This window comes from Hyla sarda, chromosome 4, assembly GCF_029499605.1.
Source record: "Hyla sarda isolate aHylSar1 chromosome 4, aHylSar1.hap1, whole genome shotgun sequence".
Taxonomy (NCBI): domain Eukaryota; kingdom Metazoa; phylum Chordata; class Amphibia; order Anura; family Hylidae; genus Hyla; species Hyla sarda.
This window is the reverse complement of record NC_079192.1, coordinates 209,343,686-209,370,561: the sequence shown is the minus strand read 5'-3', so window position 1 is coordinate 209,370,561 and position 26,876 is coordinate 209,343,686. Positions and strand designations below refer to the sequence as shown.

Below are 26,876 nucleotides of genomic sequence, written 5' to 3'. Positions count from 1 at the left end.
AAAACTAGTACTCCATTCGCTTGTGATCATGCCATGGCAGAAGAGATTTCTATCAGGTCAGCATTAGGTGATCATTGCATCTCTGTGTGGTAGCTGTCCAGGCATATAGATTATCCATTCTGACCAAAACAATGAAATGCTGCTGTGCCAGGATGATCCCTGGCTCCTAATGTATTGATTACGGTATCTAAAGAGTTAAAGGGGTACTCCGCTGCAAACATCTTATCCCCTATCCAAAAGATAGGGGATAAGATGTCTAATCATGGGGGCCCCCGTCGTAGGGACCCCCACAATCTCCAGGCCGGCAGCGGCGGCATCCGGAACATGGAAGCTTGCAGCTTCCGCGTTTGTGACGTTACACCACCCCCCCTCCATTCATGTCTATCAGAGGGGCGTGATGCCTAGTACATAACCATCACACCTCCTCCCATAGACATGAATGGAGGGGGCGTGGCGGCTGGCATCACCACAATCTGACATCTTACCCCCTATCCTTTGGATAGGGGATAAGATGTTTACAGCAGAGTACCCCTTTAATGTCAGACATCACCGTGATCACATACCAGATGCCTCTCAGGACATACATGTCCATCCTGCATCCTGTAGGGGTTAATAGCACTACAGTAAATAAATATGAATAAAAGCACAGTGTGCTAGAATGAAGTGCTACAATATAACCACCTGATATGGAATTATGTACTAAAAGCATTACTATCACTTAGCTCCACCAGCAGGATACATCTCCAAAAGGGCCCCCTGAACAACTATAGGACCACAGGAACATTACTGCATTTTGATGTGATGATTTCTGCAAAATCACAGTAAAATTGCGGGGAAAAAACTCTGATCTTGTGCAAATTGTGGCAGACTACAGTAACGTGAAACTGGCCCTGTAGGTGCCCGGGCTGCAGAGAGCCCATAGAGCAGTGCAAACACTCACACTGTATGTTAAAGGACCCTACTGATGATGTCAGTCAGAGGAGGTAATAGGGTAAAGCATGGGGAAGAGGGCTGTGAAAAGGAGGAGAGATCAGTACATGTGAAGGGGGCATAGTAACAATACATAGGGAGTATAGGTATCAGTATATTTGGGGGCATGGGAAGCAGTATATGCGTGATAGGGAGCAGTATATGTGTAGTAGGAGACCATAGGGAGCAGTATACATGAGATAGAGGGTCATAATGATTTAAATATGTAGGGCAGTGTGTAGAGGGGGAGGGGGGTTGGGTCTTTTAGTCTGATCTGGGGTCTGAACACCAAGTGATTATCTATACACAGAATAGATGACAAGTATCTGATTGCTGGGACCAGATTACCAGATTCCAGAAATTATGGGCCACACATGTCTTGGTATTTTCTTCAGACATTACGAGACATCATCATATTAGCCTGGTCCAGATGGAGAAGAAAAGAGAACTTCTATGGAATACTCATGTATTATGTGACTATGTCTGTCCAGGTGAGAACAGCTCTAACATGGCCAGAATACAGAAGTGTTTTAGGGTCTTATTTATTTTTTATGGTTAAACATAGAAAACATTCATTATATTTTTAGATTTGGACTCAATAATAAATTTGTGTTATGGATAGAGATGAGCGAATCGAAGTTGACGAACCCGAATTCGTTACGAATTTCATGAAAAATTTGATTTGCAACGAATACGAATATCGCCGCGATTCTATCACGCGAATCGCTTCATTAAACTCCATTTTACAGCGTTCCAGGCTATTGGAGACCTAAGATGGCGGATCCACATGTGAGTACATGGGGCAGGGGATTATGGGAGGGCGGGAAACAGCGGCGGGAATGAAGGTAGGCGGGCTGACCCAGAACCACATGTGAGATGCAGCCTATCAGTGTTCACTGACCCCTGTGATGTCACAGCCCCTATATAATCGGCGGCCATCTTGCCTCACTTCATTTCATCTATGCACTCAGATGGAGAGGACGGGACTGCGTGTGTGTGAATAGATCATACCACAGCGTTACACTGCAACTGCTAGTCACATCAGCATTAGGGAAAGGCAGGAGTGCAGAGTGCTGTGCTGTTACACTGAGAAGGATCATTGATTGCTAAACCTCCTATTCACGTTATTGAGCATTGCAGCAGAGAGGGGCAGATTGCTGTCAGCTGCCTCATACAGATCTCCAAGCTGCCTGAACTTTCTGAAGCATCTTAGCTCCTCATTTTTCAGCCCAATTGAGTTTTTTTTTTATTTGCTCCACAAATCTTCTGCTGCTCAGAATTGTGTGACAGAGTGCAATTTAGGGTTTAATCCCTGGATTCTTTTTTGTGGTGCTGCTCTGTTGGGTCCTGCTGCTGTTCAGAAATAAGTCATATTTGTGTGGACTTTAGTGCCTTTTTATCATTTTTCACCTGTCTCTGTGCTAAATTCAGTGTTATAACACACGTTTTTTCTGCATACAAATACGCTTAACAGTGCCCTTATCATTGCAAAGGGCCTACATACAAGCAAATAGCGTGCCATATACCACCTTTTATTCTGCCTCTGTGCTAAATTAAGTGTTATACCACACGTTATACACCTGCCGGTGTATTAAAGAAAAAAAAATTTTTTTCCTGCGTACAAATACGCTTAACAGTGGCCTTATGATTACAAAGGGCCTACATACAAGCAAATAGCGTTCCATATACTACCTTTTTTTCTGTGTCTGTGCTAAATTTTGTGTTATACCACACGTTATACACCTGCCGGTGTATTAAAGAAAATTTATTTTTTCCTGCGTACAAATACGCTTAACAGTGCGCTCATAAACGCACTAAGTATGTCAGGTAGGGAAGTGCAAGGATGTGCACAGAGAAGGGACAGAGGCCTACATACGTCAGGCAGAGTTGGCTGCAGACTTGGGGCGAGTGGCAGCAGGAGTCGCAGCAATAGGCCTAAGCTCCCGTTAACACCCAGCGGTCATGTCGTCGACCCATCTCTCCTCGTCAATTGGTTTGCACACTCATCCCCATCATCACAAGCGACATCTGACAACCCCAGTCAAGAGTCGGTGGGTTCCTCAGACACAACCCTCAGTGGCATGGCCCGGGAGCAGTCCCCGTAATCCCATTGCCTTTGTCCTATGCTGTTCCCTCTCCCAAAGAAGTATTTCATGCTTTGGGTTCAGCTCCACTATTTACTGAGGACGATCCAATAGAGGACAGTCAGCAGCTAATGGGCAGCCAAGAATGTGAGGAGACATGCGTCGCTTGCTCCGTAAGGCGGGGAAGTAGTGATGCGGAAAGTGACGTGGGAGGCAGTGTTTCAATTGTTCAGGGTCCTGAGGCAGACACTGTTGTGGAACACGAGGAGGACATCAGTGACGTGCACACATCTTTTGATGATGATGAAGCCGATCGCAATTGGGAGCCGGGTGCAGAAGCCGGGGCTTCATCATCATCAGGAGAAGAGATTTGCTCTTTGTCTATTAGGCAGCAAGGCGGTAGCACGGTTGGCAGTAGTGGAAATTCAGGAGCCAAACGTGCCAGGGGGAGACCACCTGCTTTGCGGCAAGCTAACATTAAGGGAGGTAGTGGAACAGGGGTTCCTGGAGACGGCGCCAATAGCAGTGAAATAGTGCGGACTGCGGGTGGGAAAATCAGCTACTCTGTGGTGTGGTTGTTCTTCATAAAGAATCCTGAGGACCTTAGCGTAGTCACATGCAAAATCTGTCGGCAGAAAGTGAAGTGTGGCCAGGGTCCCAATTTCGGCACCACGGCCCTGCGTCAACACATGATTCGCCACCATAAAGCGGCCTGGGATAACCGTGGCTCCGATGTAGTGGTCGAGCCTGCCGCATCACCCAGTGGCCATCCGCTCCCTCCGTCATCCAGCCAAGGCTCCACCACCTCAGCCGAAGGGAGCATTGTGTCTAACCCTCCTTCTTGCACTCCTGCTTCTTCCGCTCGTAGTCAGCCATTCCGCCACCAAGAGACAACAGTATGCGCCCACTCATCCAATGGCGCAGAAGTTGAATGTGCTCCTGTCCAAGTTGCTGGTGTTGCAGTCCCTCTCTTTCCAACTGGTGGACTCTGCAGCTTTCAGGGAAATGATGGCTTGTGCCGAGCCGAGGTGGAGAGTCCCAAGCCGTCATTTCTTTGCAAAGAAGGCAGTACCAGCCCTGCATACGTTTGTACAAGAGAAGATGGGCCAGTCCTTGAGCCTGTCGGTGTGTTCAAAAGTGCACGGCAGCGCCAACGTGTGGAGCTGTAACTACGGGCAGGGACAATACATGTCTTTTACGGCCCACTGGGTAAATGTTGTTCCTGCACAGCTACAACAGCAACTTGGACAGGTCACACTGCTTACTCCTCCACGCTCTCGCTCCCAGGCAGTTGGTCCTTTTACAGTGTGCGCCTCCTCCTCCCCCGTGTCCTCGGCTTCCACTGCACGTCTAAATCTCGGTGGCCCTTCATCGTACCACATGTGTAGGGAACAGCGGTGTCAAGACGTCCTTCACATGGGAAGAAATCCGAGTATGGCTTACTCCACGAAATCTGGAAATGGGAACCATGGTGACCAACAATGGGAAGAACATTGTGGCCGTGCTGCGACAGGGAAGTGTGAACCATTCGCCCTGCATGGCACACGTGTTGAATCTGGTTGTCAAGAAGTTCATCAAGTCTTCACCCCATTTGCAAGACATCCTGACAATGGCAAGGAAACTGTGCATGCACTTCAGCCACTTGTACACAGCCAAGCACACTTTGCTTGAGCTGCAGCGTCAGAACGGTATCCCACAACATAGTCTCATTTGTGATGTTGCCACGCGTTGGTATTCCACCCTCCATAAGTTGGACAGACTATACGAACAAAGAAAAGCCATCACGGATTTTTTGATGGTACAAGCAGATAGGAGTAATCCCCTGTGTAACTTCAATGTGAACGAGTGGCAGCTCATACGTGACACCTGCCGTTTCCTGAGGTCCTTTGAGGAAGCCAAATTTTTTGTTAGTCGCTCGAATTACGCCATGAACGACGTAATTCCACTCCTACATTTACTCCAAAAAATTATTGAAAACATGGCTGGTCACGGCAATGGAGACGTTGCGCTTACATCAGAAGGCTACATGAGTCCTGTGGGGGATGAACTGGAGGAGGATGATGAGGGGCAGAGCGGAGCACAATTTACAGTGGATTAGATGGCCGGTGTTTCTGGTCATTGGACAGGAGAGAAGGGGCAGGAGCAGCCAGAGGAGCTGGAGGGTTATTACGAGGGAGACGACAGAGGACCCAGAAACACCGTGGCAGTATGCAGTGGAGATGGAGGCAGATAGTCACAGCGAGTCACTGTCACAAATGGCACGATGCATGCTGAATTGCTTGCATAGTGACCCCCGAATTGTCAAAATTTGTCAGCGCTATGACTTCGGGATCTCCACCTTATTAAACCCTTGCTACCGGCCCAGAATGGGGGCCTTTTTTACACCCACTGAGAGGGAGGACAAACTGACCTACTTCAGGGAGCTTCTACGTAGTCGGTTGGCCAATGCCTATCGGCCACATGGTCCATCCGCTCGCAGGTCTGACTGGGGGGGCCCTCTGCGCTCACCTTCCACTGCCACGGCTGCTGGGGAGGGGAGGGGTGGCAGGAGCAGTACCGGCTCAATCAGCAGCAGCCTGAGTCTACAGTTGCTGATGAGTAGCTTCCTTCAGCCGCATAGTGAAGCTACTCATCAGCAGCAGGTGGACATGGAGCTGGACCTGAACCAGCAGGTGGTGGCTTACCTCGACATGACCCTGCCAACAACCGTTGAAGATCCGCTGGACTTCTGGGCAGCCAAACTCGATTTATGGCCGCAACTAGCGGAGTTTGCCCTGGAAAAGCTGTCCTGCCCGGCCAGTAGTGTGCCATCAGAGCGGGTGTTTAGAGTGGCCGGGGCCATAGTCACCCCAAGGCGAACTCATCTGTCCACTAAAAATGTGGAGAGACTGACGTTTGTCAAGATGAATCAGGGATGGATCAGCCAGGATTTCCAGCCACCGATGACAGATGGGTCTGAGTAGATTAACCATGCTCCTACAACAAAATTTTCTCTATTTTGGTTGGTTATGAAACCCACTGGGGCAGACCTGGGCATTGTACGGCCCGCTTGCCACATACGGCCCTTTGATTGGCTCTGCCCGGCCCGCACTGATTGGGGGACAACTATGCTGCCTAATCTGGGGGACAACTATGCTCCTTATCTGGGGGACAACTATGCTGCCTAATCTGGGGGACATCTATGCTGCCTAATCTGGGTGACATCTATGATGCCTAATCTGGGGGACAACTAAACTCCTAATCTGGTGGACATCTATGCTGCCTATTCTGGGGGACAAGTATGCTCCTAATTGGGGGACATCTATGCTGCCTACTCTGGGGGACAAGTATGCTCCTAATCTGGGGGACATCTATGCTGCCTAAACTGGGTGACATCTATGCTGCCTAATCTGGGGGATAACTATGCTCCTAATCTGAGTGACATCTATGCTGCCTAATCTGGGGGACATCTATGCTCCTAATCTGGGGGACAAGTATGCTCCTAATCCGGGGGGACATCTATGCTGCCTACTCTGGGGGACAAGTATGCTTCTAATCTGGGGGACATCTATGCTGTCTAATCTGGGGGACAACTATGCTCCTTATCTGGGGGACAAGTATGCTCCTAATATGGGGGACAACTATGCTCCTAATATGGGGAAAACTGATGCTTTTGGCCTTGGGCCTATAATTTTTTTAAATTTAGCAGTAACTAAATACATGCTTAATGCAAATGTCAACATTGATCTTTAAATGTAAGGGGTTATGAAACCCTCTTGGGTACTGCAAATGACTGCTCCAGACTCATTCTGTGTCTTTCACAAACTACTTGCCTCCCTGGTGCCTCAGGCCTTGGGCCTATAATTTTTTGAAGTTTACCAGTAGCTAAATACATGCTTAATGCAAAATGTAAACATTGATCTTTAAATGTAAGGGGTTATGAAAACCTCTTGGGTACTGCAAATGCATGATCCAGACTCCTTCTGTGTCTTTCAGGAACTATTTGCCTCCCTGGTGCCTCTGGCCTTAAATTTTTGGATGTTTAGCAGTAGCTAAATACATGCTTAATGCAAATTTCAACAATGATCGTTAAATTCTCGGCGCTCTGCCAAGGCCTTCTCCTACCCCACCTGGACCGATCCGAGGACCTCACTAACCAACTCACTAACTAATCCAATCGCTTATAGTGAGGGGCGGTGTGTACAAAGGGCAGGGACTTAATCAACACCAGCTTATGACCCTCACTTACTTGTAATTCCTCGTTTTAAGGTTAAATAATTGCAATCCGAGATCCCTATCACGAACTGGTTTCAGCGTGCAACACGCACCTGTCCTTGAAAGATAGAGACACGCTAATCCATTCAGTGGAGCACTAGTGCGGCCCAGGACATCTGAGGCCATAACACACCTGTTATTGCTCAATCTCACAATTGATTAGTCAAGGTAATGGGTTATTAAAGCCTCTTGGGTACTGCTGAGGCCTACTCCTGACTGCTCCTGGTGCAATGTATGGGGTAATTAAACACTCTTGGGTAGTGTTATTGTTAAATTTACTGATAATTTTATCAATAATAAAATTGAATTTTGCAGAATGCTAACCGTTACACAATGGAACGCTTGTTGCGTGTGATATTTTAATTAAAAAAAATAAAAAATAAATAAATATATATATATATATATATATATATATATATATATATATATATATATATATATATATATATTTATATATGGAGAGGGATTAACTCTGCTTATTCATTTTTGGCAATTAGAATCCTGATCTGATCTTTTGGAGACAGATGCGCTTACACACATGTAATAATTTTTTAACCAAATTTCAAACATTGTGTGGTTTATAATTTTTGGGAAGAATGTCTTTTGGTGGTCCACCATCCTGCATTATAGAGTCTTCTGAACTGCTGTATATGTGCTTGTTTTTAAAAAACAGGTATTTTGTCAGACAATTTCAATAAAATTTTGCATTTTTTTGGGGTGGATTGTGAAGCCCGGGTGTGTACTCGTGAATCAGCCAAATCCAGGCTGTGTCTTTCAGACAATCTATGGGTTCCTGATGCCGCAGAGGTGGGGCATGGGTCTGGAAATTTAAAATTTTTGGATTGCGGGTGCTACCAAAAAAGATGGACACACCCTAATACATTCAGTGGAGCACGCCTGCGGCCCCGGACATCTGAGGGCATAACACACCTGTTATTGCTCGATCTCAGGAGAAAGGGGGTTCATCACCGGGAGAAGAGAGATGCAGGTTGCCCTTGAGTCAGCAAGGCGGTAGCACGGTTGGTAGTCAGCGTGGTGTGGCAGTAGTGGAAATTCTGGAGCCAAACGTGCCCGGGGGAGACCACCTGCTTCACGGCAGCTTACCTTTCCGGGATTAAGTGGGTTACCAGCACCGGTCGATGAAAGATAGAGACACGCTAATCCGTTCAGTGGAGCGCGCCTGCGGCCCCCGGAAATCTGAGGGCATAACACGCCTGGTATTGCTCGATCTCGCAATTGATCGTGCAAAGGTAGGGGGTTATTAAAGCCTCTTGGGTACTGCTGAGGCCTACTCCTGACTGCTCCTGGTGTAATGTATGGGGTAATTAAACACTCTTGGGTAGTGTTTTTTTTAAATTTACTGATAATTTTATCGGTAATAAAATTAAATTTTCCAGAATGCTAACCGTTACACAACGGAACGCTTGTTGCGTGTGATTTTTTAATGAAAATAAAAAAATTAAAAAAAATACGGACAGGGATTAACTCTGCTTCATCATTTTGGGCGAAAAAAGTCCTTTGGTGATCTGATCTTTTGGAGACAGATGCGCTTACACACATATTGAATTAGTTTTTGTAAAAAAATGTCAAACATTGTGTGGTTTATTATTTTTGAGAAGAATGTCTTTGGGTGGTCCACCGTCCTGCATTATAGAGTCTTGTAAACTGTTGGATATGCGCTTATTCTTACACAAACGTATTTCTTTAAAACATTTCTAAAATGTTGTCGTTTTTTGGAGGGGATTGTGAAGCCCGGGTGTGTACTGGTGCATCAGCCAACTCCAGGCTGTGTCCTTCAGGCAATATATGGGTTCCTGATGCCGCAGAGGTGGGGCCTGTGTCTGTAAATTTCTAATTTTTGGATAGCGGGTGCTACCTATGAGAAATCTTTGTCAAAAATTTCATATATTGTGTTGTTTTTGCTGCCAACACCTCCACGCTGTGCCATTCAGCCACTATATGGTGTCCTCATGCTGCCAACACCTCCACGCTGTGCCATTCAGCCACTAAATGGTCTCCTCATGCTGCCAACACCTCCACGCTATGTCATTTAGTCACTATATGGTCTCCTGACAGTAATGCCACCACCAGGCTCTGTCATTGTGCTGCTGTGCGGCAGTGATTCTAAGAGCGATGCCGGTAATCTGCATGCTATTATGAATAACAGTATTATTTCACTACCCCAACACACTCCATATGCGTTTTAGGACACAACAAAGTGTTCTATACCCCTATAGAGGCTGTATGTAGGCTAGAAATAGCCTTTTTTAATATTGATTCGCCGCGAACAAATTCGAATCGAAACAAACTTTTTGGGATAATTCGGCGAATCGGCCGAATCGAATTTTTGAAAAGTTTGCTCATCTCTAGTTATGGACAACAGCTGAGATGTAGTACAATTAAACATGGTACTCTTTTGTCATGTGACCCGTGGACTCCACTTTTAATTTTGCCAGAGGCCACACTTAGTCTAAAACAAGTCATGCAGACAAGGAAACATACTGCTGCTGAGATAATTTGTGAACCTCCTTTTCTAGATCATTTACTTGTATACAGTGTTTTGGGAAAGTCTTAAGACCCTTTTTCATTTTGTTATGTTGCTGCCTTCTACAAAAAAATAAAAATCAAGTTTCCTCTAACATTAAAACCTTTGCTAATTTATTGAAAAGGAAAATGACCTAAGTATTCAGACCCTGTACTCTACATTTTCAAGTCTTTCCAGAGACGCTTCATGAGTTCAAATCAAGGTTCTGACAGGGACACTCACCGACACAGAGTTGTCCTTAAGCTACTCCTATGTTCTCTTGACTGTGTGCTTTGTCATTGTCTTGTTAGACAGTGAACCTCCTGCCCAGTCTGCAGCCCAATGCACTCTGGATCAGGTTTTCATTAAAGGGGTTATCCACCATAAGGTGATTTTAGTACATACCTGGCAGACAGTAATGGAAATGCTTCGGAAGGATCTGCGCTTGTCTTGGGGCTAAATGGCTATGTTATAAGATTACCATAACACTGTGGCTAGCCTTTTGTGAACTGGTATTTGCTTTTTGAATTTTCTTCTTTGCCTACAAATCCCAAAATTCAATTTTCCTCCCTCCCACACATCAGCCACCCCACCCATTGAAACATAAATGAGCTGCATCCATTCAAAAGACCTGTGGTTTTCATTCAGGGTGCCTACAGCTGTTTCAGATTGATCTTTCTCCCACCAAATGATCGCTCCACCCATTGAAGCAGACAGGCTCCCTGTCATCAGCTGACTAGTGAGTCAGGTCTCGGCCGCATTGCAACCTGGGAAAAATCTGAGGCAACTGTAATTTTGTATGCTGCTAAAAATAAATATTGGGATGAAAATCACATAAGAATTGTGAAAAAAAAAACATCACACACAGGTACAGACACTATATTATGAACTATACTAACTTTACAGCCCCTGTAGCACAGTCAAATAAGTAATAAATAAATAAATACCCCTTTAAGAATATTTCTGCACTTTGCTCCATTCAGTTTTCCCTCAACCCTGACCAGTCTCCCTATCCCAGCTACTGTAAAATTCCCCACAGTATGATGCTGCCACCACCATGCTACACTGTGTGGCATTGGACAGGTGATAAGTAGTGCTCAGTTTCCTCTAGATATCACACTTACAATAGAGGCCAAAAAAATGTCAGTTCTATCAGATCATAGAACCTGGTTTGTTATAGTCTGAGAATCCTTTAGGTTCTCTTTTGCAAACCCCAAGCTAGCTTTCATGTGTCTTTTATTGAGGAGAGGCTTCTTTTTAACCACTCCACCATAAAGCCCAGATTATTGAGTACTACAATGATAGTTTACCTTCTGGAAGTTTCTCCCATGCTCATGCACACAGAGGGGGAAATCTATCAAAACCTGTCCAGAGGTAAAGTTGCCCAGTTGCCCATAGCAACCAATCAGATCGCTTCTTTAACTTTGCCTTGTTAGAAATGAAAGAAGCAATCTGATTGGGTTGGGTTCTTGGTCACCTTTCTTAACAATGCACTTCTCCCTTGAATACTTAGGTTTTTGGGGCAGCCAGCTCTAGGAAGAGTCCTGTTTGTAGCAAACGTATTTCATTTAAGAATGTTGAAGGTCACTGTGCTCTTGGAAACTTTCAGGGTAGTAGAAATGTTTGTGTATCCTTCTCCAAATCTGTGCCTTTACACGACCATGTCTTTGAGCTCTACGGGCTGTTATTTCTCCTCATGGCTTGGTCTTTGCTCTGTTATGCATTGTCAGCTGTGAGACCTTATATAGACAAGGTGTGTCTTTTCAAACATCTCAAAGATGATCAAGAGAAATAGGAAGCCCCAGAGCTAAATATCATAGCAAAGAGTATTTGCTATGTGAAATTTAAGTGCTAGGTGAAATTTAAGTGTTTCCTTTTTTATAATTTTGTCTCTGTCTCATTATAGGGTATGAGTGCAGATTTATGGGAGAACACTTTTTCTTGTTTTTTATTCTATTTTTTTATAGCACAAGGCTGCAACATAATAAAATGTGGAAAAAGGGAAATGGTCTGAAGATTTTCAGAATAGATTCTATCTTTGTCATATTTCCCACTGGTTCATTTGATTATTGTTAGGAGTCAAGGCATTCTAAGCAGCTGTGTTTGCTCTAGCCCTATCCCAGAAGATTATCTCAATTGTCTTGGATAACAGTCATTTTATATTTGCTTCGATACCATTGCGTCCCTTGATAATCTTCAGATATTACAGTGTATTGACACTGCAAATTTCACATGTGGTTTTTGACAACACAATGTTTGCAGAGAATAATACAAGCATAAAGTGCAATGTTAAGTACTTGACTACAAACATTATAGGGAAAAAAAACGTATCAAGGGACAACTATTTACAGATGGAAACAAGCTAATAAAAATTGAGCTTATCCTTTGATGCCACAGTCATGCACAGAATGCTGACATACATGCAGGACTCTGCTTGTAATCTAGGAGGGTAAATGAGTGATTTTCTTCTAAATTTAGGCTTATGTAGAGGTATTTTAATGGACTTTGCTCTAGTAGTGAAAGAAGTGTTTTACACCATGATACAAAGCACCTGCTATTGCTAAGTACAACCATTAGGTACATCACGCACGTAGATATGGAAACCCTGCACCTGGTGCTTTCGGGAGAAGCTGATAATTAGAGCGTGGTGATTTTATGGCTGAGTCATCGCAACATTTACATGTTACCTCATTCAAGCCGAGACATATTCAAAAAACTGAAAGAGATTCTCAGTTCTCACTCTTTACCTGAATACTGTTAATTCATACATACCAGCACAGAGCACATAGTCTTTTCATATAGAGTGTTCTCCGACATCAGGAGAAAAAAAAACAAAAAAACACACATTGAGTGTCTGATTTGTGCAATACTGACAATGATTATATGGAAAGAGTCACAAAATCAAAAGGGCGTCTATTATCCGGAGTGGTAAACACTTACTTGCTATTCTTGATTGCACGCATTTTCAACAATCACAGCCATATATGCTGAAAACTGCAAATAAACACTAAGAAATGCTGTCATTCTAATTTTAAAATAAAAAAAACAGGCTTGTTTAACTTGAGAAAGTGTATGGGCTACATCTACAAATTTTTAGAAGTCTGAATGGTATGTACATGCATCACAATATTGGCAATCAATGGAGAAATAAAATATATATTCACATATAATTAGATTATAGCTGTAACTGTAGTACAGCTAGCCATACACATTAGATAAAAATAGAATGATACTACCAATTTTAGTCAAATTATAGTCTAATTTCTATAGAAAACCTGTCTGCTGACAACAAATAGATACCTGTGACTTTATATTCTTGATCCTTACTTCAATCAGTACAGTAAACTTGCTTGCCTGATATACACATGTACGGCTATGAGAGTATCCATGGAGATTAAGTAGTTGTCAACAAAATGAGCATTTAAAGGGGTACTCCACTGGAAAAAAAAATTCTAAATCAACTAGTGCCAGATAGTCAAACAGATTTGTAAATTACTTCTATTTAAAAATATTGATCCTTCCAGTACTTATCAGCTGCTGTATACTACAGAGGAAGTTCTTTTCTTTTTGAATTTCTTTTCTGTCTGAACACAGTGCTCTCTGCTGACACCTCTGTCCATGTCAGGAACTGTCCAGAGGAGGATAGGTTTTCTCTGGGGATTTGCTCCTACTCTGGACAGATCAACAAGAAAATAACTTCCTGTGGAGCATACAGACGCTGATAAGTACTGGGAGGATTAAGATTTTTAAATAGAAGTCATTTACAAATCTGTTTAACTTTCTGGTGTCAGTTCATTTAGAAAAAAAAATGTTTTCCAGTGGAGTATCAATTTAACGTAAATTAAGAAAGGCCCAGCATTCACCAGTTTTGCAGAAAAGGTGTATATTAATTCACATAGTATCAGGTAAGAGGACGTGTTTCGGCGGGATGCCTTCCTCTGCTATGGAGGAAGGCATCCCATCAAAACACATCCTGTTACTTGACACTATGTGAATAAATATTCACCTTTTCTGCAAAACTGGTGAGTGCTGGGCCTTTCTTAAATTACATTGATCTCTTCTTGCCCCGCACACCACCACCAGCTACGGAAGTGCCGACCACTTTCTTCCCCAAATGAGCGTTCAGCAGACAGTTATCTTATGTCTAAGGCCATATAGCTGAGTAAAATCTGTCACATAAAGCTGAGTGTGAACACCCCTAAACAGAAAGCAAAGCCAAAATAAAAAATTCATTGGAAAGTTATTTTTACTTTCTGAACTAGTCATATAAAGCATAACATTCGAGTCTATCAGTAAACCTATATCTCATTTTTGAGAATTTTTTGCACATGGACATCTTTGCTTGCAAACTTATTCCCAGCTAATGCCAATTTCACTTCTCAAACACCCTTCCTTCAGAAATATACATACACACACAAAATATCTACATAAACACAAAATAAAGCAAAAAAACTGGTAACATGTTTAATTATCAGATGATAAAGGATTAAGAATGATTAGATGATGTTTATGTCGCGTTCATAGTGCAGTAAGTCATTCTAGCGATCAGAAACTGAGTCATAGGGAACGACAAATATGTTTTTCATTGGTTTTAGGCCACAATTGCTTTTCATTTCCTAACATAATATAAAACATGCCTTTACTTCTTATGTCTATCACTGGATTTTGTTTCCATCCTAAAGCATGGATGAGCCATCAGATTTGTCTAGAATTACATTTTTTCTGATACAGGCCCAAGGCATATGGTTTCTTTAGATCTAGCACAATATTGTAAGTTACTATGTATGCCATGTTAAAGGCGTTTTCTACCATGTATCATCTATCTGTAGCAGAGGTGATAAATATGTGTTTTTTACTGGGGGGCTACCTCCAGTACCCCCATAATCAGAAGAATAACAGCAACTCACAAGTCCTTTGAGAGAATGAAGTGGTGCTACTCCTGAGTGACATGGATATATGGTACAGATGAAGATAGCCCAGAAATGTCTGTTTGCATTATTGAACCCTGCAAGCTTAATCTTAGGATGGTTCTCCACTTACACTACAGCATTTGGCACTGTAGATCACCAACTCCTCCTCAGTAATCTCCACTCCATTTGTCTAAAAGGGGTTTTCTAGGATTTTTTTTTTGTTTCACTATGCTACAGGGGCTATAAAGTTAGTGTAGTTTATAATAAAGTGTCTATACCTATGTGTGATGGTGGTCTCACAATTTTTCTGTGATTATCGCCTCAATATTTATTTTTAACAGCATAAAAAATTACTCAGGTCTCAAGTTTTCCGAGGTTGCAGTGCAGCCAAAACATGACATTACTAAATAGGTGTGCAAAGAGAGCCTGTCCTGCTTCAAAAAAAGGAGCTGGGTGGGAGAGAGAGCAACAGCTGTAGGCACCCTGGTTAGAAAACAATGGTCTTTTGAATGGTGTGCAGCTCATGGGATTTGTAATTTGAGAACAAACTCCAACAGGAAATATCTAGTTCACAAAAAGATAGCCACAGCGTTATGGTGGATTCAGAACATAGCCATTTAACCTCAAGACAAGCACATATCCTTCCTAAGCATGTCCATTACTGTCTGGCAGGTGCATGCTAAAATCACCTTATGGTGGATACCCCCTTTAAGCACTTTGCTCTCTCTTGGCTTTCTACCTACCTCTATGACTGCTTCTTCAGGGTCTCATTTTCTGGCAGTACTTATTCTACTCTTTGCCTTGCTGTTGGGGGTCCCCAGGGATCTGTCCTGGGTCCTCATCCCCCATTGGAAAAGCTATTAGTAGATTTGGTTTCCAGTACTATTTCTATGCTGATGACACACAGCTCTATACCTCTTTCCGTGACATCACCCCTGCACTCCAACAAAATACCAGTGACTGTCTCTCTGCTGTCTCAAACATAATGTCCTCTCTATATGTGAAACTATTTTTTTCTTAAACTGAGCTTCTTGAGCTAGTTTTTACCTAAACCTGACATTTCCATCTCGGTGTGTGGTACTACCATAACTCCTGGGCAGCAAGCTCAGTTTCTTGGAGATATGCTTGACTCTGTTCTATCTTTCACTTCCTATATTTAGTCCCTTTCACATTCTTGTCATCTGCACCTCAAAAACATTTCTAAAATCTGCTCATTTCTCACTATTGACCAGCTAAAACTCTCATGGTTGCTTTGATCTATAGACCTTTACATATAAGTCTTCCCTTCTCTAAACTCTTCCCTCTCTAGTCCATCCTTAATGCCGCAGCAAGACTTATCTTCCTCTCTGTGTCAGTCCTAATCTGGTTACCTGTTCAGTCCAGAATACAGTACAAAATCCTCATTCTCACCTACAAAGCTCTCCACAGTGCTGCACCCCCATATATCTACTCTCTTACCTCTGTCTACCATACTACACGTGCTCTCAACTCTGCTGATCTATAACTAGCATCTTCCATAATCCAAACCTCTCACTTCCATCTCCAAGACTTTGCTCGAGCAGCACTAGCTTTCTGGAATGCAATACCCCAAACCCTCATACTTATACACAAAATTTTAAAATGTTCCCTAAATACCCATCTCTTCAAGTAGGACTATAACATTCCCAAATTGGTCTCCCCTTCTTTCATTTTGCCCTCTTTTGAAACCTCTGGGTCTTGGAGACATCAAAATTGCCATATTTGACAGTCTCCCCTAAGCTCTATGCACTTTAGACATTCAGAGATTAGCTAGTGACTGGTTAACCCTCCTTATGTACCCTACCATATTCATAAAATATGGCTAGACCACTGTCTTCATAACGCACTTTCTGCCTTTTGTCTCAATCCATTGCTTATTGTCTGTAACCTCTCATGAGCAGGGCACTCACTCCTCCTGTTTTGAAAAGTGCTTTGGAATCTGTTGGCACTTAATAATAATAATAATAATAATAATAATAATAATAATAATATTATTATTATTATTAATATTTATAATTATTGTTACACTGTATTGACAGAATAGATTTTTTTTTTAATTATTACATCTTATTGAGTAGAATGGAAAGTCAAGGCACAAGAGGGCCAAGAAGACCATTTTCTTTTATTTAAAAATCTGTAATGTACAGTAATTTTTCTGCCATGGATGGTCTTTATGATGTCCTGATAAAGACCATCTATGGCTGAAATACTGTTCAATGATCAAATAAGGGTCTAATAACACACATACCATGGCCACATATAATCACATAGTAGCTGAAGAATAGTACCAACATTTTCACCAGACAGTGACCATTAAGTAGTACACAGATACTCTACTAAACATCTATACAGTAAAGTTAAACCCACTGAGTCACAGGAAGTGTATTCTGTTTGAAACCCTTTCACTTCTTTTTTTTTCATTTATATCCAAAACTGAACACATCAAGGCTAATTCCAGCCACCACTTGTGACCAGTAATGGAATTTGCAATAAATAGTACCTTTGGGATTATTTTAGCAATCTGAGAGTAGGCAGATCTTAAAGTACCTATCATAGACATAATAAAATAAAAGTCAATTTATCCATCCTGGGCACCATATAAACTCTAGCATCTATGTTTCCTCTCTTTCTCTCTTCCACAAATTGGACAACCTCATGTTGTCTATAAGACAGAATGTTGTATACATCACTGAAAATTACCTATATGCTACAAACAATGAAATTTCTTACTATTTATAAATATAATTTCTATATTTACCAGCTTCACGGGAAGACTGAAACCTGAAAAGGACAGCAACAAAGGAGTTAACAGATAAACACAAACAGATTTCTAGGAAAGATGTTGCTCACTTTGCAAAATGGAGATTAGGAAAAGACAGAAAAAAAAGGAGCCCATCCATCAAGTGATTTTTGTGTAGGTGCAGGGAACATAGCAATGACTGTATGATCTGTACATACTGGCAGGGCAGTGTAATAATACAGCACAGGCATTAGTGGAGTATGATAAATTATTCCATTTGTTGCTCATGTAGTTTCATGGCCTTGATGCAGACAGCCAGTGATTGGAGTGCGGTACGGGTCAGCTGCACAGATGGTGCCATTAGGAAATCAAAGATGAATTGGCCTATACCCTTTCTCAGGTAGATTATTTTCATTGAGGACAGGTTTTATTTTTGACCCAAGGCCAACCTACAAACCTATAAATATATAGCTGGAGATTAGAAGAAAATACCTTTATGTTCCCAAAAGGTTAACAAAGCAAAATTGAAGTACAAATTTCTGTGGCTCAGAAATGAAATGAAATAAAAGCAAATCCCATAGTTATAGCTATTATCCTGTTACTGTTAGAAGTATCTGCAGTTTTTTTTAGAAATTGAATTGTCAGACACTGGATTCAGTTTACACAAACTTAGACTGTCTGAATAATAATAATAATAATAATAATAATACATAAGTAATAAATATTGATCTATATTTTTGTATTTTACTCTTGGATTTTCTGTAAAATGTCAAATTAAAGGATTCCTCTGAGTTTTAGAGTGTTCTATTTTTAAACTTAGTTTACATGTATTCACCATCTATCTCTTTATCATGTTTAATGAATCTAAACACATAGGGGGTGGTAGTGGGGGAGGAGATTTATCAAAACCTTTGCAAACCAAAAGTTGTCCAGTTGCCCATGGCAACCAGATTGCTTCTTTCATTTCTCACAGGCCTTCTTGGAAATGAAAGAAGCAAGCTGATTGGTTTCTATGGGCAACTGGCAAGTTTTCCTCTGCACAGGTTTTGATAAATCTCCCCCATACAGTATATGTTTAATATACTTCCAAAAAGGTTATTTTACCCATATAGACCTTAAAGTAAAGCCATACAGTAGACATTGTATTAGGGATGAGAAAACCATTATGCAGAGCTGGGTCACAGTGCTTGAGTGTAAATATTTAGTGCTACAAGCTCCATCCGGTCCAAACTTGCCCCACATGTCTAGTCTGGGGTTGAGAGGGTAGATAAGATTAACACCCCACATTTTGATGCTGGCCTCAATGGGGGCAATAATTGTTCACAGACAACTTTGTGGTTCCACAGATCAATTTGGAAATGTGCATAGGATGGAATATTGCAAAAATACAGATTCACTTGAACTTATAGTCCATGCTGAATGTATGTTTTGTGACTGGAATATTTGTCACTGGAATTTACACCCAAACTGTACCTGTGCTTGACTATCTATATCTAAATGTAACAACCTGACTGTAGTCTTGTAAGCTTGGTTCAGTAGAACAGTTGAAGAGTGTTAAGTTCAAATAAGTGTAAGGCTTTTGGAAGGTGTGCTGTATCTTTCAGCAAAAACAAAACAAAAACATTTATTGCCATGTCTTTATGAGAAAAGAAAAGTTTTCCCCTCAACACTCAAAAGGCTTCTTACTGCAGCAGCCTGGTAATAATAATAATGATGATAAATAATAATAATAATAATAATAATAATAATAATAATAAACATGCTCGTTATTCTTCAAGATATTGTTACACCACTCTCTTGCATTGAGTATATATTGTTAACAAAATCCTTATCAGATCCTTAGCATATGAGCCTAACCGTTAGATAGCCCCAAAGAGTTTACATGGCAAATAAGGTTTCCAACTAAGTGATCATATATTGTTAGGACCTGCTACAGCTTTCTGATCATCTGACTACAGGGAATTCTAGAGACGTAAGGAGGGGTACTCCACCTCTAGACATCTTATCCCCTATCCAAAGGATGTGGGGATAAGATGTCTGATCGCAGCAATCTTGCCGCTGGGGACCCCCGCAATCTCTCCTGCAGCACCCCCGTTTCTCACCTGCACAAAGAGAGGATTACTCTATGGCTGATGGTGGGCAATGCTGGGGATGGAGTATTGTGACGTCATGCCCCGCCCCCTCAATGCAAGTCTGTGGGAGGGGGCCTGGTTGTCATCACGCCTCCTCCCATGTAGCATGTCCTTACCATATATGATCACTTTCTTAGTTGGAAAACTGTATTTGAGGTAGGTTAGATCCTCTCTATACTCTATGCAGCTGAGAAATGGGGGTGGTGCAGGAGAGATCGCGAGGGTCCCCAGCGGCAGGATACCCTGCGATCAGACATTTTATCTCCTATCCTTTGAATGGGGATAAAATGTCTAGGAGCGAGTACCCCTTTAAGCTTTCTCTTGCACAGCAGTTTTACTGGCCACTAGGAGTTCTCAATGGACAACCATGTCACATTGATCATGCAGCTGAGTATCAGATTATAAAGCAGGAAGATATATATATATATATATACACACATATTTATATATAAATATATAAATGTATGTTTGCTGGGTCTAAGATCCTAAATAGAGGACCACAACCTGAATAAAGCGTGTGGTCACACAATTGCACTGTCCCTCTATACATTGTCTATAGGAATGACAGAGACAAGACAGTACTGTACTCTGCTTTCTCCAGCAGTCTCTTAGACAATGGTGGGCCCTATACACCCAAGTCCAACAACATATGATAAATTATGTCTGACTTTATTGCGAAGAACACATTTCATTTATAATACCTCAATTAGCTTGTAAATGTGCATTTTACTGATCCCAGCTTCTAAATTCAATATTTTAAACATTATCCCATCCGTTCATTTAAAAAGATCCTACTGCGGAGAGTACATCATTTACTTCTACTTACAAAACCTAATAGATGAAAGATGTTTTCTGATTATTTCATTGCCAAACAACATGATTTATTTGATTTCCAGCACAACTATACCGAGAACAAAGCTCCGTTCCTGAAACTTTATAAATGGAACCAGATTATTAAAAAAAAGCACCGCACTTGGTATTTAAATAAGAAAAAGGTCCCTCAATGACAAACTCAGATCAGGTGTTCCATTAGTAAAATATATTGGCATCCAGTGGTAAAATACTAAAAGAAGAGGAAGCAGTGCTTTTAGGAAATATCTACATAATTAAGTGACTTATAAATGGATATTTATTGCATTGTTTGTTCAAGTTTTCATATACCTTCCCTGCTTATTGTCCATTGTTTTTATGAGCGGTTTTCAACTGAAAGTGTACTGACCTCCATCAGTGAGTGTTATATTACTGTTAAATGATGGTTTCAACATGCGCCATATGGAACATATTGACATGGTACCCCATACTGATTATCAAACCATTCAGCCACACTAATATCCTCTAGTCAAATACTTTCTTGCCTGGTCAGGTAAGTCAAATTGCCTTTTAAATATTGTTGCAATTTGCCTGCCCACAGGTAAAATATGCTTTCAATAGGTGCAGGCAATGAAGCCTTCAAATATAATTTCTCCTCATTATTTTGCAATAAATCAAACTTTTTGCTGTACAATAGATTTAGAGTTCAAACATGTTGCATTGCAATAAGTTTTCAGGTGTAAGAACATCTAACAGATTGAATCTAAGGAGCGTTGAACCCATGGTTTCTTCTAATCATAGTCAAAACATTTATAACCTGCTGAAGTTGTGGAGCAGAAATGATTGTATGAGTGAAATATACTCTATATTTGTTGTATATATAACCCCCCCCAAAAAAAGATTGCTATTGAAGTCACATGGAAAATATATCTTCAAATACGTTCCAGCTTCTTACACATCATTAACTCCAGAAAGGTGTCTGGCAAAGAAACACAAGCACTTGTAAAACTGCAGTCGTCCACGGTCTTCCATCCTAAAAGCAGTAGTTACACTTTCATGGTCACAGATATCAATATGACCTTGAACAGATACAGTATTTGACAGTTATGTAGGCTAGCTTAAAGGGCAATATATTCTGGCACCAAATCTACAGGAAATTAAGAAATAGTGTAGTATACTCTTTGCAGTATATGGAAACGCTTGCCATGCATCATTTTCCTGGCAGTTGTTGGAAGTGTTCTCAACTCCATAATATTATTCATTTAGCTATGGGAGAAAATACTTGTTCTCTTGAAGAGATCCAGATATGTATGTCTATCTTCCAGGTTGTTTTATACCTTCTGGAATAAAGATCATTTGAATACTTCTTTGCCAAGGAGCATTGCATACATGTCTCCATATGTAGCTGGATTTCTTCAATGAGAATCAATACCTGCTTTGAGCTGCTTCAATGGCATCTCAGCCTGTGGGGTAGTATGCTACTCTATACTGAAGTCTGTTAAGTTTCTTATTTTCTACCAACCCCCGCTGATTCAGAGGATCGAAAAGTCCAATCTATACATGGCATAGACCCCAAATTCCCTCTTGACCATTTCTGTCATTTAGAAAGACCCCTTGCACCAACATTCTTTTTCTGCCCCTAGACATGTTATCCCTTTACCTTGTGAGATCATGGCCACGCCCCCCTAAAAGTAAGTCTATGGGACGGCCGTCACACCCCCTCACATAGACTTGCGTTGAGGGGGCGTGGTCATGATGTCACAAGCAGGGCGGGGTCGTGATATCAGAAGCTAAAGGGATAAGATGTCTAGGGGCAGAGTACCCCTTTAATAAAGATTGTTGGTGCAAGGGGTCTTTCTAAATGACACATGCGGGGAGTGGCTGTGACGTTACGAGCCTCCGGCACTGCCCCCAATGCTCTAAACAAATGCCAGGTACAGCAGGGAGATTGCGGGGGTCTTGCCTTTGGATAGGGGATAAGATGTCTAGGGGTGAAGTACCCCTTTAATACTCTGTATATTGTATTTCACAGGTAGAGGTGTGTCAATAGGCATTGGCCAACAGCAACCACACTCTCGCTCTCAACTTGGCAAAATGTGCTCATGTTGTCAAAAGGGAAAAAAGAGAAATGCCATAGCTCGCAGAAGCTTTTGTCTTTTTAAATTATTATTATTTATTTTTTGAACAAAGGATTGGATGTAGACAACATAGATCAGGAGGCCACTATTCACATTAGACAGTCGACAGTGGGTTGCCTGAAATCAACAGGTTGGTCATATGTTGGCTTGTTTGTATCTAGCTCTTTCTTTATACTATCCACACATTCATCTGTCATGAAATCTTGTAGCAGCATGCCCACAACAGTTAAGACATCAAAATAGTTTTATAGAACTTTGTGATAAAATGCATTTCTATGACCATGTACTATGACCCTATGTTCTATAGAATTCACAAAAAGAAAAGCATATTGCATAAAGTAAATTAAAGGGGTACTCCGCCCCTAGACATCTTATCCCCTATCCAAAGGATAGGGGATAAGATGTCAGATCGCCGCGGTCCCGCTGCTGGGGAGCCCCGGGATCGCCGCTGCGGCACCGCGCTATCATTGCTGGACAGATCGAGTTCGCTCTGTGCGTAATGACGGGTGATAAAGGGGACGGAGCAGCATGATGTCATGGCTCCGCCCCATGTGACATCACAGCCCATCCCCTTAATGCAAGTCTATGGCAGGGGGCGTGACGACCGCCACGCCTCCTCTCAGACTCGTATTGAAAGGGGCGGGTCGTGACATCACGAGGGGTGGAGCCGTGACGTAACGATGCTCCGGCCGCTGTATTGCCCATCATTACGTGCAGAGCTAACTCGCTCTGTGCTGTAACGATAGCGGGGTGCCGCAGCGGGGATCCCGGGGCTCCCCAGCAGCGGGACCGCGGCTATCTGACATCTTATCCCCTATCCTTTGGATAGGGGATAAGATGTCTAGGGCGGAGTACCCCTTTAAGTAATAAAATATAAATTAAGGGGGAAATAAAACAGTATTGAAACTGATAGAGTTTTTTTAATTCACCTTCATTGAGTTTGATGTGTGTGGCTTGTCTGAACTGTTATCCGCAGCACACATCTGATAATTCAATATGCTCTCTGTATCTTCCTGCATTCCAGTCATAGGCAGTTAGTTATCATCCTGTACACTTGTAGGGGTCTCCTGTGGTCACTCCCACATGAGCAATTGTAGGAGACACATGCTGGTTTCTAATCTATGTTATTTCACTTTACTCCCTTCTGTTTCCATATATTGATTTACAGACATAACTTCTGGGAAGCATCAGAATTCCTCAATGTGTTTTAAACAGGTATTTAATTCAAAACATAAGCATGCAACACATGCTATCTGCTATAAATGAATTACTCATATGTAGCTAGATACCTTCTTACTCAACCGTGGTAAACCAATGATGTAGAAATAAATTACTCATATAAAGACTTGAATACCTTCGTACTCAGCAATGGTAAACCAAAAGTTAAGGAATTATATACATTGATCAATCATAACACTAAAACCACCTGTTCAATATTAGGGAAGTTCCTCTTGCACCACCAAACAATTCTGAACCATTGAGTCATGAACTTCACAAGACCTTTCAAGTTGTCCCGTGGAATCTGGTAAGACATTAGCTGTAGGTTTGTTATGTCCAATAGTTGGGCCTCCATGAATTGGATTTGTTTTATAGCAGATCCTATAGAGGCTCGATCTGCATGAGATCTGGGGAATTTTGAAGTCATGTCAATGTCTTGAACTTTTTGTTATGTTCCCATTACCATTCCTGAAGAATATTTACAGTACAGTGTAGGAAACATTTTTATGTTGCAAGAGGCCACTGCCATTAGGGAATACAGTTGCCATGAAGCAGTGTACTTGGTCCTCAATAGTGTTTAGGTAGATAATATCTGCTGAAATAACAACCACAGAAATGCCAGAGGCCAAGATTCCTAGTAGACTATTTCCCAAAGCATCAAGCTACCTCTGCTGACTTGCCTCTCTTCCCATGGTGCAATGTGGTGTCATTTTCATGAGAACATCAAGGTTATTAATTTCTCATTTTAGTGGTTTTATTGTTATGACTTGTCAATTGATGTATATAAATTATGATTAAATGAACAAAAATAATTTTTGTAGCCATAGGTAAACCACCCAGATATAATATGCATGTAGTATATGTAGTATACATGCTCACCTACATTTCTAGGGTTATTGGCCCTCAAAAGTTGATCCTATTCTCAATATTTATATTATTAAAATCCAGTTTTCAAGATTATATACAAAAATGTAAATTTTGCAATCTAATCTATATTACCATATATGCAAAGAAATCATATACCATATAATGCAAAAATACCAAACCTACAATGCTAAAAAATAGAGTGAGGAGCATCATTACTTTCTATATGCTTCTGTATCAGGTATTACATGTGCATGATGTATAACATAGATTGATTTTATGGTACAGTGGGGATCAAAAGTTTGGGCACCCCAGGTAAAAATTTGTATTAATGTGCATAAAGAAGCCAAGGAAAGATGGAACAATCTCCAAAAGGCATCAAATTACAGATTAGACATTCTTATAATCTGTCAACAAATGTTAGATTTTAAAAAATAGTGAAAGTATGCGCAGAGTAGGCAAGATAGTAATAGTAATAACTAATATATTAATGCAATGATGCCAGAAAACGTACCTGGGATTAAATATGAGACTTAAGAACACATGGTTGGAGCAAGCTGAAGGTAGGATGAAGTAGACAATGTAGGTGCTACGAGGGGGAGATAAAATATACGAAAATGAATTATGAAAATGAAATTATACTCATGCGTAGAAAGTGAAGCATAAAATCGCTGGTACTACCGGACGTGTAGGAATATGCTGTCTGTAATTGTGATGTAAATGCACATTAATGAATGTGCCGCAGTGGGCCGTTGTAAGGATGCTCCAGCGCTGCAAAATAGTGAACAGTCTATTACATGTGGGGTAGATGAATTCTATCCACATAAGTTGATTCTGGTAGCTCTAAGGTACCTTTGCTCCCTCGGTGTTGTATCTCGCTGTCCTTTGTGCTTCTGTGAATCTCCGGGTATGTTTGGGCAGTGGGAGAGTGCTCCGGCCAGTAGCGCCTCGACCAAACTGCGTCCGTTCTGTAAGTCGCGATGGGAGGCGATGAATAGTGACATCACGATGGGTGCTTGTAAGTCCACAAAGCTGGATCATCAATGCGTTTTGGAAATTCAGCGGATTTCCTTCGTCTGGATTTCCTTCGTCTTGTCTGGGCATCCAGACGAAGGAAATCCGCTGAATTTCCGAAAGGCGTTGATGATCCAGCTTTGTGGACTTACAAGCACCCATAGTGAAGTCACTATTCATCGCCTCCCATCGTGACTTACGGAACGGATGCAGTTTGGTCGAGGCGCTACCGGCCGGAGCACTCTCCCACTGCCCGCACATACCCGGAGATTCACAGAAGCACAAAGGACAGCGAGATACAACACCGAGGGAGCAAAGGTACCTTAGAGCTACCAGAATCAACTTATGTGGATAGAATTCATCTACCCCACATGTAATAGACTATTCCCTATTTTGCAGTGCTGGAGCATCCTTAAAACGGCCCACTGCGGCACATTCATTAACGTGCATACATCACAATTACAGACAGCATATTCCTACACGTCAGGTAGTACCAGCGATTTTATGCTTCACTTTCTACGCATGAGTATAATTTAATTTCCATAATTCATTTTTGTATATTTTATCTCCCCCTCGTAGCACCTACATTGTCTACTTCATCCTACATTCAGCTTGTTCCAACCATGTGTTCTTAAATTTCATATTTAATCCCAGGTACGTTTTCTGGCATCATTGCATTAATATATTAGTTATTACTATTACTATCTTGCCTACTCAGCGCGTACTTTCACTATTTTTTAGTTTCCACTTCATGTTGTGTACGATATAGGGAACACGTACGTCAGTACAGCAGCAGAGCAGGTATCTTTCACGGCACCCTCCAGCGCTTTTGTACATACATTTATTATAAAAAGTTAGATTTTATTTCCATCATTTACACTTTAAAATTAACAAAAAACAAAAAAATTGTGTCTGCAAAAGTTTGGGCACCCTGCAGAATTTATAGCATGAACTGCCCCCTTTACAAAGCTGAGACCTGCCAGTGTCATGAATTGTTCTCAACCATCATCTGGGTAGACCAGGTGATGTCAATCTCAAAGGTTTTAAAAGCCCAGACTCATCTGACCTTGCCCCAGCAATCAGCACCATGGGTTTTTCTAAGCAGTTGTCTAGAAATCTGAAACTGAAAATAGTTGACGCTCACAAAGCTGGAGAAGGCTATAAGAAGATAGCAAAACATTTTCAGATGTCAATATCCTCT

At 41.6% G+C, this 26,876-nt stretch overlaps 1 protein-coding gene across 2 annotated transcripts in view; it reads right to left on the bottom strand.

The window, feature by feature from the left end:
- SEMA3A (semaphorin 3A) overlaps window positions 1-26,876 on the bottom strand; it is a 265,980-nt gene that overhangs the window by 215,984 nt on the left and 23,120 nt on the right. The window contains exon 1 of one of the 2 annotated variants that reach the window (XM_056573403.1): window positions 11,142-11,195. The exons of the other annotated variant lie outside the window; for it this stretch is intronic. The gene's annotated coding sequence lies outside the window, so the exon portion shown is untranslated. Of the gene's footprint in view, window positions 1-11,141; window positions 11,196-26,876 lie in introns of those variants that run through there. 2 annotated transcript variants of the gene reach the window in all.